Here is a 13,392-nt window from a genome sequence, read left to right on the forward strand (position 1 = left end):
AAATATGGCACTCAGCCAGGATTATCTATCTCTAACCGCAGGTAATTGCTCGTTGTACAAACATCTGTTCGCAGGGTGTGCTAAGCACCCATGTAAATGGACCCTAAAACTCCTACTAGATCCAGGAACACCAAGTACCTGTAAAGAGAATCGCTTGATTGTGTCATCCACAGAACCCACTAGTGATTCACCTCTTGCCTCAGATACCATCTGTTGTAAGAAACCGTTTTAAGTCTAGAGTTTGATTTTCGGTCCCCTGATTAAGAACTTAGTCTGACAAGTATTTCCACATTTTTACTGCACTCCAATAGTTTCATGGCTAATTGTGCAAACAAATGTTTTTGTTACAATACAAGGGGTACATTTGTTTCCTTTAGTAAGTCCTTATACTGAATGCAGTGTTATTTTAAAGAGGTTGTAAACCCCCATAAAAAAAAAACAAAAAACAAAAAAAACCTGTAAGACAAAGGCATAACAAGCTAGTATGCTTCGCATTTTAGCTCATTATGAGATATTTACCTTAGAAATATGTTACCTCCTTCAAATTCTGCACCCTAGGCTCTTCTACCTTTGTATGGGTAATTAAAGTTTGAATATGGGGTCTCTCCTCGCCTAGATGCGCTCATAAGGGAGCGCATTCGGCGGAGTACAAATCCTATATCAAATCAAATAGCCCTGCAGCAGCGCCTGCACACCGCTGACACGGCCGACATCTTCCCCGAAGATTCTTTCAGGTCGCAGGCTCAGCGCTATGAGTGGCCAGAGCCGCAGTTACGTCACTCTCGCACATGCGTGCAGGACCCGCCGATCATGGCACTGGCCCTGAAGAAATGGCATGGTTGGCCAATGACGTAATAGCCAGCGTATACACTAAATATCTCCTTAACGGTGCAAGTTTAGGAGATATTTACCGTACCTATAGGTAAGCCTTATTATAGGCTTACCTATAGATACAAACAAACAAGGGGAGTTTACTTCATCTTTAAGTGTTATTTATAAAATATTTGGTATAAGCCGAAGTCAGACATTTCTTGTAATTGGTCACCAGGTTTGCACACATCTCAGGAAGGATTTTGGTCCACTCTTTACAGATCTTCTCTAAGGCTACACTGAACAGAAAACTACCGGTACATGCTGGACTAAAATTTACTTTATCTCCTTTAACCTACAGTCCTCTTGTTACAAGCCATGTTTTTTAGATATGTCATGCAATACACCACTTATATAGATTTTAGACCAGGCATTTAATGGAACAGAACACATCTTTACTGAAGAAAATGCAAACATAGAAGAACAGTCTTGCAAAGCAATCTTCTCATATAATTTTGTACAGAGGTTCTCTAGTGCCCATAGGGTAATCATAACCTAAAATAGCAGCAAGTCCATAGTCCTTTGGAAGCCAAAGTCCACTATGGCAAGTAATCTACAATAAGTAGAATCTATCCTTAAAATCCATAAATGGCAGGAATTCTTCAAAGTAATAAGTTCAAAGTTTGGCCGCTAAGAGTCCAATAGAGTCGTCAGGTTCCAGCCCCTGAGGAACCCCAACTGGCAGGTGGCACTGATAGGTGGCACTGATAGGCGGCACTTATGGGCACTGATGGGCACTGATAGGTGGCACTGGATAGGCAGCACTGATGAGGAGCTACTGACAAGCATTACTGAGTGGTACTGATTGGCACTTTTATGGGGCACTGACAGGCATTACTGATAGGTCACTGATTGCCACTATTTTGGGCACCGATTGGCACTGATCTGAACTTTTATGGGGACTGACAGGCTTTATAGAGGGGGACAGGCTGGCAGGTGATGGGCACTGATTGGCAGCTGATGGGCACCTTTTTGATGGGGGCTGTGCTGATAATCAATGTGCTGATTATCAGCACAGACCCCCCCTGACAGGGAGAGCCGCCGATCGGCTCTCCCTGTCAGCATGAATCGAGGAAATACTTTTACCGGCACATCCTGGTTCATGCGATGATCAGCTGTGATTGGTCACAGCTGATCACGTGGTATGAAGCCTCTGTCAGAGGCTTCATACCACGACAGACACACAGCACCTCCCATCGCTGTGCTACGCGTCCCCCACCAGTTATCTTGATCACGTCATATAAGATCGGGATAACTAAACCACTTTGCCGCTGTCATTTTGCTATACGGCGGGCGGCAAGTAGTTAAATAAAGTTTGTTCAATTCTTTTGTATGTAGCACTACCCCCGGAGGAGCCGCTTAACCATTTTCCAACCAGGCCAATTCGGACATGCCATATTTCTATAACATTCCTTGTAATAGAAATATGGCATGATCGGCCCTCTTTACAGTGAGATATGGGATCAATTAGACCTCACATCCTACCTCTAGGCTGGGAAGCCTGAAATCCCCTCCCCCCCCAAAAAAAAAAATTTGGCTTCCCAGCTGAGGCCACGCCGTTTGTTTTAATGCAGAGGCCAGGCGTGACATCATAACATCGCGCCTGGCCTCTGACGAAATCTCTATGGTAAACATCCAGGGTCGGCGGATCCATTCTTCAACTCACTGATTGCGGCGGTGAGTTGATAGAAGCACCAAAGGGAGGCGGGGGGTGTCCCCTCTCGTCGCCCGTAAGAACAATCAAGCGACTGACCAGTCTCTAGTTTTGCAAAATGGTTGTGTAAAAGGTTACCTGCGCTTTGCTATAGACTTCTATTGCATGTTTTGCATGCAGAAGATTTGGTGTGCTTTCAGAGAACTCTTAAAACTATCCCATGTAATAGAAGGTCTATGGCAAAGCACAGGTAACAAGCACAAAACCCACAGGTACACTGCCTGCACTTGCGGCGCAGGAAAAACAAAATGCTTCAGTGTGAAAGCGCTCTAAATTGTCAGCGCTGTGTAAATGCCTGTACATTTTTTTTATTTATTTTTTGCAAGGCAAGGGGGTTGATTTACTAAAATTGAGAGTGCAGATCTGGTGCAGCTGTGTATGGTAGCCAATCAGCTTTTAATTTTAACTTTTCTAAGCTTGTTCATGTAGCACCCCTTTGCTTTCAGCATGGGCACTACGCTTTAATTTAGTGGGGAACGGGAGAGTTACCTTGCTCCCATTCAATGTTTGTCTAAATTTGATGATCTCTGTCATTCTGGAAGTTCCACTGGGTCAGACTGTGGTCAGGGAGTGCAGTGCCACCCCTGGTCGGCAGCTGGCACTAGAGGGGTTCTGGCAGAGCAGATCTTCTCCCAGCAGTCAATTAGAGGATGTTTTCCCTCGCGGGGCATGCTGGGGGAGGGTATATCTGTGAGAGAGGTCATGTGTCGAAAACTTTCCACGGGGTCCCCGTTCCAGGTGCGGTACCCACCTTCCTGGTACGCGCATCCATGGCTCACCTGGCCAGAGCTGAACTTTGCAGCGAACCTCTTCCTGATGAGAGAAGGGACCCCAGTGCTCCACTGGGTTCCGAGGCCTATTTTAAGGATCCTAGTTTGGGATCGGGTGTCCGGACCACTGACAGGTATGCTTTCTGTCATCTGGGACCATTTTCAAAATAGTTTACTGGGAGGATTCTCTGTCCTTATTTACTTAAGTCCTCTATTGAAATTGGCCTGTGGCAGGGGGCCCTAGATACAGGTCTGTGTGAGAGACCTGTTCCTCCCAGTACTATTCAGAGTGACGCTCCGGCTGCCAGGCCTATTATAGGGGTCTGTCCGGGGGCACTTCACCCACTCCGAGCAGTGTGGCAACGTGTATGCATTCGGTTTAATGCAGAGCAGTGTATTGCTCGGTTCTATATCCAGGTCTGATACCGCATGGTTCTATTTCTTCCTTCATCAACCTTGACCTTCCTGAAGTATGTTGATGTTGGCCGTGTTTGGCCTGGACAATAAAGCATTGAAAACTCTTTATTGGATGTCTGGACCTCCACTCACTGTTGCTATTCTCACAGTTACACCCTTAGACACTGCCAGGGTAACTTAGTAGGCCGGTCCCAAATCATTTAGCGGCTCCTTCGGGGGTAGCGCTACATTCAATTAAGCTTTGACTAAAAAAAAAGGAAAAACAAAACTGGAAGCTGATTGGTACCTATGCAGAGCTGCACCAGATTTTGCACTCTCCAGGTTTAGTAAATAAACTCCAATATCAATAAAAATAAAGCTTTGTTTAACCTAAAATGATATATGTATTGTTTTGTTATCTTGTTTGTTTCAATGTAATTTTTATTAACATTTTAGACTTACAGGAGAGACAATCCCATTATGCCAGAACACGAGCTGACAGTGTCTCATAGCTGATATAGAAAACAGACAAGCTCAAAAGGGTTGTCAGAGTCTCAGGCCCCGTACAACACGACCAGTTTCTCGGCAGAATTCAGCCAGAAACTTGATCGGACCCGTATTCTGCCGAGAAACCCGGTCGTGTGTACACTTTTGGCCGAGGAAACCGACGAGGATCTCGTCTGGCCAAATAGAGAACATGTTCTCTATTTCCTCGTTAGTCAATGAGGAAACTTGGCTCGTCGAGATCCTCGGCGGCTTCACAAGGAACTCGACGAGCAAAATTATGTGTTTTTCTCGTCGAGTTTCTCGGACGTGTGTACGGGGCCTGACTGCTATCTGGGGCTTGTTAGAGGAGCAGGATAGGAAATTAGGGTAAATTACCAGAAGTATTGAGACGTCTGCCTTTACATGCACATGAACTTTAATGGCATCCCAGTCTTAGTCCGTAGGGTTCAATATTGAGTTGGCCCACCCTTTGCAGCTATAACAGCTTCAGCTCTTCTGGGAAGGGTGTCCACAATTAGACTTTGCAAGGAAATTATACACAGAGCTGAAAAAATGAGGTGAAGTTTTGTTGATGTCCATCATCCAATCATGTGCAATAAAAACTGCGAGGTTATTTCTCTAAACTATTTTTAAACTAAATAAACAAGACTTTAGTATCACAAGGAACAAGGGCTGGTGAAGCGATGGTAGTAGCTCCAGATCCTGTCTGCATGTGTGCTGAAAAGGCAAGAGTTTTGATGTTTTGCTAACCACAATAACCTAGTTTTATAAAGCGTGTTCCTAATTGTTTGAAGCAATGCTAGTAATATAACAATAACAATAATACAAGACAGTGTGCACATCCATTAATAATAAATCACTTAGGTTTATTAGAATTATGCTTAATAAAATTAGACTTTTCTCAGAAAAATATGATTAAATTTTTTTTTACATCAATATAAATGGTAGTGAATAAACAAATAATAACATTCATATATAATAATTTTACAGATTTTCACAGAAACACATCTATTCAGGAAGTTTTCAACTTAAAGCTGAACTCCAGGTGGCTTTACAGTATAAAACACACATTAAAGCGGGGGTTCGCCCTGTTAAAAAAAAAAAAAAAAAGTTTTTTTTTATTAGACCATTAAATTCGGCATCGTAGCGCGAGCTACGGTATGCCGGTCTTACATTTTTTATGCCCGTACTCACTGTGGTATCGCTGATTGAAGAATCCGGGGAATGGGCGTTCCTATGGTGAGAGAAGGTGATTGACGGCCGGCCCTGGCACGTCACGCTTCTCCGGAAATAGCCGAAATAGGCTTGCTTATTCACGGCGCCTGCGCATAGCCTGTGCGCAGGCGTCGTGAATAGCCGAGACCTACTCCGGCTGTCTTCGGGGAGCGTGACGTGCCAGAGCCGGCCGTCAATCATCCTCCCTCTCCATAGGCACGCCCATTCCCCGCGGGAGTCGGATTCTTCAATCAGCGATACCACAGTGAGTACGGGGATTAAAAATTTAAGACCGGCATACCGTAGCTCGCGCTACGATGCCGAAAGTAATGGAATAATGATGGAAAGGAGGGTGAACTACCGCTTTAATGCAGCTCTGTAATCAATAATACATCATTAAAATGTACTTACACTGAGGCCTCGTACACACAACCGAGTTTTTCTGCAAAAACCAGCACGAAACTTGCTGTTTTTTTTTTTGCCCAGGAAACCGGTCGTGTGTACATTTTTCGACAAGGAAACTGTCGAGGAACTCATCGAGCCAAAAAGAGAGCATGTCTTCTTTTTCCTCAACGGGAATGGAGAAAATTGGCCCGCCGAGTTCCTCGACAGCCTCACAAGGAACTCGACGAGCAAAACGATGTGTTTCGCCCGTCGAGCTCCTCGGTCGTGTGTACGAGGCCTGACAAACAGTTTAAGTATCTGAATTTAATGTGGTATCATCGTCTTGTGGTTAATGTACTGACAAGGAGCATGCTGAAAGGAGGAGAGGGGAATGTGACGGAGAGATGAGCTTATTATGCCTCGTACACGCGACCGAGAATCTTGTCATAAAAGAAACGTTGTTTTCCTCAACGAGGTTCTTGTCAAGCTTTCCTTGCATATTCACTGTCGAAACAAAATCTCGTTGTTCTCAAACGCGGTGACGTACAACACGTACGACGGCACTATAAAGGGGAAGTTCGATTCCACTGGTGCCACCCTTGGGGCTGCTTTTGCTAATCTTGTATTACCGCGTGTTTAGTAAAAGTTTGGTGAGAGACGATTGGCGCTTTTCAGTCTGTTATAGCGTGACGAATGAGCTATCTCCATTACGAACGCTACTTTTACCGAAGGTGCCCTCCAGTTTCATACTTTATTCTGAGCATGCGCGGGTTTCTAAGTATACACACAAACGTGTTTCTCGCCGTAAACCAGCCCGGCACGAACCACGACGAAAAAATTTAGACTCCCGACGAGAAAAATGAGAGCATGTTCTCTTTTTTTCTCTTCGAGATCCACAACAGTTTTCTCAACGAAAAACACACGACCGTTTTTATCGGCACAAAAGCTCTGCCAGCATTTTTCTTGATGGTCTTTGCCGAGGAAAACGGTTGTGATTACTGTCCAATCATGGGCAGGGGCAGGTCCAGGACAGTTTGGTCTCAGAGGAAGTGGGTTGAATGATTCTGGTCATCAACCTGATGGCAGCTTGTGCACGAAAATAAGTGCTATTGTGGAGAGCTCTCAATTGAAGATGAATATAGCAATAAAAGCTTCTATTTTATTTTAACTTTTATTGGGCTACTAATTCCAACTTGTTATTTTTGGCTGGAGTTTTGGTTTAATGGCATATTTCACACCTATTTTTCCAGTTAGTTTAGTAACACTGAAATATCCCAGCCCACACTTTACCCATTTTAATAGGAGTCACAGAGGTTGATTTACTAAAGGCAAATAGACTGTGCAGTTGCTCCAGGACTTAGTAAATGAGCAGAAGCCCTGCTGACTTCCATCATCCAATCATGTACAAGCAAAAATGCAGTTTTTGAATATTCCTTGCACGTGATTGGGTGCTCTTTGCAAAGTGAAAGTTTACCTCATTTACTAAGCTCTGGAGCAACTGCACTTGCAGAGGGCAACTGACACTGTCTATTAGCATTTAGTAAATCAACCCCAGAGCATCTGTTTTCGTGTGTGGTATCACCTGTGGCTACAATCCAGTATAAAATATAGTGAAAAGGACTACAGCGCTACTAACAAATAATCTCAAAGAAACTGCACAAAAAATAACGAAATAATACAGCAGCAATCAAAAAAACGGTGAACTAAACCAAATGATAAATGAATAAATACTGATGCGCTCGTATTAACTCATGTGCAATGTGAATCGTACATATACAATCAAGCAAAAAAACCTGGTGAAGAAACTCTTAATATATGTGAGTAGATCATGAAAAAGTCCTGATGATTGAATCAGCCAGTCTGCAGTGATCCTTCCCTAATTGCCAAGATCTCACTTCAATGTGATCAGGTTACAACAACCTCCAGCAAGCGATCAGATGTTTCCAGTTTCATTCAGTCACATGCAAAAGAGGAGGAAAAGGAAACATAGCGCACTATTGCACTTGGAAGTGCAGTCGCTGTAGATCTGAGGGGAAGATCTGAAATGAGGGGAAGCTCTGCTGATTTATCATCCAATCATGTACAAGCTAAAATGCTGTTTTTTATTTTCCTTGCATGTCTCCCTCAGATCTACAGCGACTGCACTTCCAAGTGCACTTTCAGTGCAATTTCAAGTGCACTTTGCACTTGTAGTACAAAGTGAATTTGCCTTTAGTAAATAACCCCCAGTGTCTCCTTGCTGGACTTTTATAAGTTTTATCTTCCCAAAGAAAAATATCTCACTCTTCACAAGCACACCCTATTCATGTCATCAGTTTCTGACAACACCTATATTTGTGAGAAACTTTTTTCAAGGATGAAGCACACAAAGAGAAAAATTAGTTCTGGGGCTGTTGCTCCTGGGATGTAGCCTGTGGTTTGAAGAGTTGATGTTAGGCCTGAGGCCCCGTACACACGACCGAGGAACTCGACGTGCCAAACACATCGAGTTCCTCGTCGAGTTCCTCGTCGAGTTCAGTGTGGAAGCCGCCGAGGAGCTCGGCGGGCCGACTTTCCTCATTGAACAACGAGGAAATAGAGAACATGTTCTCTTTTCGGCCCGACGAGTTCCTCGTCGGCTTCCTCGCTGAAAACTGTACACACGACCGAGTTTCTCGCCAGAATCCAGCTCCGACCGAGTTTCTGGCTGAATTCTGCCGAGAAACTCGGTCGTGTGTACGGGGCCTCAGTGTGTGCTTGGCTCAGGGCCTGAAAGAATCTGGATTGGGGTATAGGGCATAACTAGTGGAAGTTGGTCTAAAGAGGGATCCTTTTAACACAGAGCCAAAATATCTGATGAGCACCTTAACCACTTGCCGACCTCCTCATGTAGATATACGTCAGCAGAATGGCACGGACAGGCACATCAACGTACCTGTACGTGCTCTGCTTGACGTGGGTGGGGAGTCCGATCGGGACCCCCCCCCGCTACATGCGGCGGTCGGTAAGCCTCGGGGAGCGATCCGGGACGACGGCGCGGCTTTTTTGTTTATAGCCGCTCCGTCGCGATCGCTCCCCGGAGCTGAAGAACGGGGAGAGCCGTGTGTAAACACGGCTTCCCCGTGCTTCACTATGGCGGCGCATCGATCGAGTGATCCCTTTTATAGGGGAGACTCGATCGATGATGTCAGTCCTACAGCCACACCCCCCTACAGTAGTAAACACACACAAAGTAATCCCCAAATGTTACAGCGCCCCCTGTGTTAACTCCCAAACTGCAACTGTCATTTTCACAATAAAGAATGCAATTTAAATGCATTTTTTTGCTGTGAAAATGACAATGGTCCCAAAAATGTGTCAAAATTGTCCGAAGTGTCCGCCATAATGTCGCAGTCACGAAAAAAAATCGCTGATCGCCGCCATTAGTAGTAAAAAAAAAATAAAAAAATAAAAATGCAATAAAACTATCCCCCTATTTTGTAAACGCTATAAATTTTGCGCAAACCAACCGATAAACGATTATTGCGATTTTTTTTTACCAAAAATAGGTAGAAGAATACGTATCGGCCTAAACTGAGGAAATGTTTTTTTTTATATATGTTTTTGGGGGATATTTATTATAGCAAAAAGTAAAAAATATTGCATTTTTTTTAAAATTGTCGCTCTATTTTTGTTTATAGCGCAAAAAATAAAAACCGCAGAGGTCATCAAATACCACCAAAAGAAAGCTCTATTTGTGGGGAAAAAAGGACGCCAATTTTGTTTGGGAGCCACATCGCACGACTGCGCAATTGTCTGTTAAAGCGACGCAGTCCCGAACTGTAAAAACTCCTTGGGTCTTTAGGCAGAATATTGGTCCGGGGCTTAAGTGGTTAAGAATTCATTGAGAATTGCTACTACATCCACCGAACCAGATATTGATGCGTTAGTTTATCAAAAACAGTGTCAAATTTTGCACTAGTTTTATGTTGTCCTCTTTTACTTTTATAAAAAAATAAATATTACAAAAAAATGTAGTTTTATTACTCAGGTACATTATCTATATCAGTGATCGGTAACTTGTGATCTGCCTAACTATTCTGCTCATCAGTTATCTTTATTGTTGGTGCAGCCCAATACAATTACAATCCTTTACACTTAAAGTACATACAGTAAATATACATACAGTAACTAAAACGACATGATGAAGTGTTATAGTTGCTTTCCCATCACATTCTTTCATAGGCCTATACATAGGAAAAATGGAAATTTAAGCTGCGCCTTTGACCCGGACTCAGTGTGAACGATAGTCCATATATTTATATATTGTTGTTTTTCCTCAATAAGAGATTTTTAGTGGGGAGAGTCTATATCCTTCACACTATTTTCATGGAGCTGTTACACATGGAAAACTTCTACCACCACCGTGAAACACTTCAATCTTCAGTGAGAGCCCACCACCATAATCTCAAGCCGCTTACCAGATACACTGGCATAGAAAGCAGTCGGCTATGACCTAGCCGCGGCCTTTGGGGAGACAACCCACTCCCTGGATACGAATCTGCCACTTGTTCCCGCAGACGTAACGGTACACCACCACCACGGTCATATATAAAAACAGCGGGACATAGTGTAAATCCGCCAGGAAAGATTTATTAAAACCAATAAAGTATAAGAGAGGTACTCACATTGTTGAAGTACAAAAGTAGCATTTAAAATTAGTTGCCGGCCGGCGAACACATGGAGCGGAGCCCTTCCTCCAGAACGCGATGATGTCACCGCACGTCCTCCCAGACGCGTTTCGTCATTGGACGTTGTCAATACATAGACATGACTAGGTATGGGCTATCTGTTCAAGTCGAACATGAGTTCGACTCGAACATTGCCTGTTTGCCAAACAGCGAACAATTTGGGGTGTTCGCGGCAAATTCAAAAAGCCACGGAACACTCTTTAAAAGTCTATGGGAGAAATCAAAAGTGCTAATTTTAAAGGTTAATATGCAAGTTATTGTCATAAAAAGTGTTTGGGGACCTGGGTCTTGCCCCAGGGGACATGTATCAATGCAAAAAAAGTTTTAAAAATTGCAGTTTTTTCGGGAGCACTGATTTTAATAATGCTTAAAGTGAAACAATAAAAGTGAAATGTTCCTTTAAATTTCATACCTGGGGGGTGTCTATAATATGCCTGTTAATTAGTGCATGTTTCCCGTGCTTAGAAAAGTCCCTGCACAAAATGACATTTCTAAAGGAAAAAAAGTAATTTAAAACTACTCGCGGCTATAATAAATTGTCGGGTCCTGGCAAGATCAAAGTCATTGAAAAAAAACAGCACGGGTTCCCCCTTAGTCCATTACCAGGCCCTTTGGGTCTGGTATAAATATTAAGGGAAACCCCGAACCAAAATAAAAAAAAGCCTGGGGGTCCCCCCCCAAATTCCATATCAGGCCCTTCAGGTCTGGTATGGATATAAAGGGGAACCCTGCACCATTTAAAAAAAATGGCGTGGGGTTCCCCCCAAAAATCCATACCAGACCCTTATCCGAGCACGCAACCTGGCAGGCCGCAGGAAAAGAGGGGGGACGAGAGAGCGGCCCCCCTCCTGAACTGTACCGGGCCACATGCCCTCAACATGGGGAGGATATCCCCATGTTGATGGGGACATGGGCCTCATTCCCACAACCCTTGCCTAGTGGTTGTGGGGGTCTGCGGGTGGGGGGCTTATCGGAATCTGGAAGCCCCCTTTAACAAAGGGAAACTCCAGATCTCGGCCCCCTATGTGAATTGGTAAGGGGTACCCGTACTATTTTACAAAGAAAAAGTGTGAAAATTGTAAAAATGACAGGAGACGCTTGGGTCAAGTCCTGTTGCATTGATACATGTCCAATGGGGCAGGACCCAGGTCCCCAAACACTTTTTATGACAATAACTTGCATATTAACCTTTAAAAATTAGCACTTTTGATTTTTTATGTTCGTGTCCCATAGACTTTAACGGTGTTCGCTTGTTCGAACACATTTTTTCCCTGTTCGCATGTTCTGCTGCAAACCGCACTGGGGGGTGTTCGGCTCATTCCTAGACACAACCTTTTGGAGGGATTTTTGAGGCACAACTTGAGACACTAATTAGAATTAGAATTGTGTTTGTTGATAACCATGTATCATTTGTAAAAATAAAATTATGAATTAATTATTGTCTTAACCTAACTGGCATTATGATTATGTCAGATTTTTGATGCTGAAAGCGGTACATTGTTTCACGTGGAAATTTGACGTTTTATATTGTAGGCCTGTAATTCTCAGGCCTCGTACACACGGACGGACTGTCCGCTGAAATCGGTCCGCCGGACCGTCTTCAGCGGACATGTCCGCCCGGAGATTTCTGTCTGATGGTTGTACACACCATCAGACAGAAATCCACACGTACACGATACACAGTGACGTGGCCGCGCCGTCGCCGCAAAGATGACGCGGTGACGTGCGCGGCCCTGGAAGTTCAATGCTTCCACGCATGCGTCGAATCACTTCGACGCATGCGAGGGATGGCGGCCGATCGGACATGTCGGGTGAGTCTGTACAGACGACCGAACATGTCCGACGAACAGGCTTCCAGCGGACATGTTTCTTAGCATGCTAAGAAACATTTGTCCGCTGGAAACCTGTCCGATCCACCGGAAAATTGTCCGGTCGGACGTACAGACGACCGAACATGTCCGCTGAAACTGGTCAGCGGACCATTTTCAGCGGACATGTTCGGTCGTGTGTACGGGGCCTTAGGAATAACTTACTTAAAGCTGTCCAAACAAGAGTCTAGTAGACAAATCCCGGGTATGATAAAGTTTGAAACACAAAATCATAAATTATAATATAATAAATAACTATAAATAATTCTCAAAAATAATAATATAATAATAATAATAAAATGTATTCAATAATGTAATCAACTCAAAAACACAAAAATATGCTCAGTTACAGAATTGTCGCTGTCGTCACTTTCAGTGTGTGATGACGAACTTCCCCACAAATCACTATCGCTCAATTCTGCAAGTGTTCTAATTTATTATTGCTATATATATATATACAAGGTGGGCCATTTATATGGATCCACCCGGGTGGGCCATTTATATGGCTACACCTTAATAAAATGGGAATGGTTGGTGATATTAACTTCCTGTTTGTGGCACATTAGTATATGTAAGGGGGGAAACTTTTCAAGATGGGTGGTGACCATGGCGGCCATTTTGAAGTCGGCCATTTTGAATCCAACTTTTGTTTTTGGTGTATCCATATAAATGGCCCACCCTGTATATATATATATACATATATATATATATATATATATATATATATATATATATATATATATATATATATATATATATATATATATATATATATATATATATATATATATATATATATATATATATATATATATACACATATATATATTTTTTTTATTGCCTTCCCTGGTTTCTTCTTTCCCCTATCATCAACATGCTAATGACAATTTTACTGGGTCTTTGCACTTCCCTATACAATTCAGGCAGATTATGCTGTACATAGTTTCCTGTAAGTATCA

The sequence above is a fragment of the Rana temporaria genome, chromosome 10, assembly GCF_905171775.1.
Source record: "Rana temporaria chromosome 10, aRanTem1.1, whole genome shotgun sequence".
In the NCBI taxonomy this organism is placed as follows: domain Eukaryota; kingdom Metazoa; phylum Chordata; class Amphibia; order Anura; family Ranidae; genus Rana; species Rana temporaria.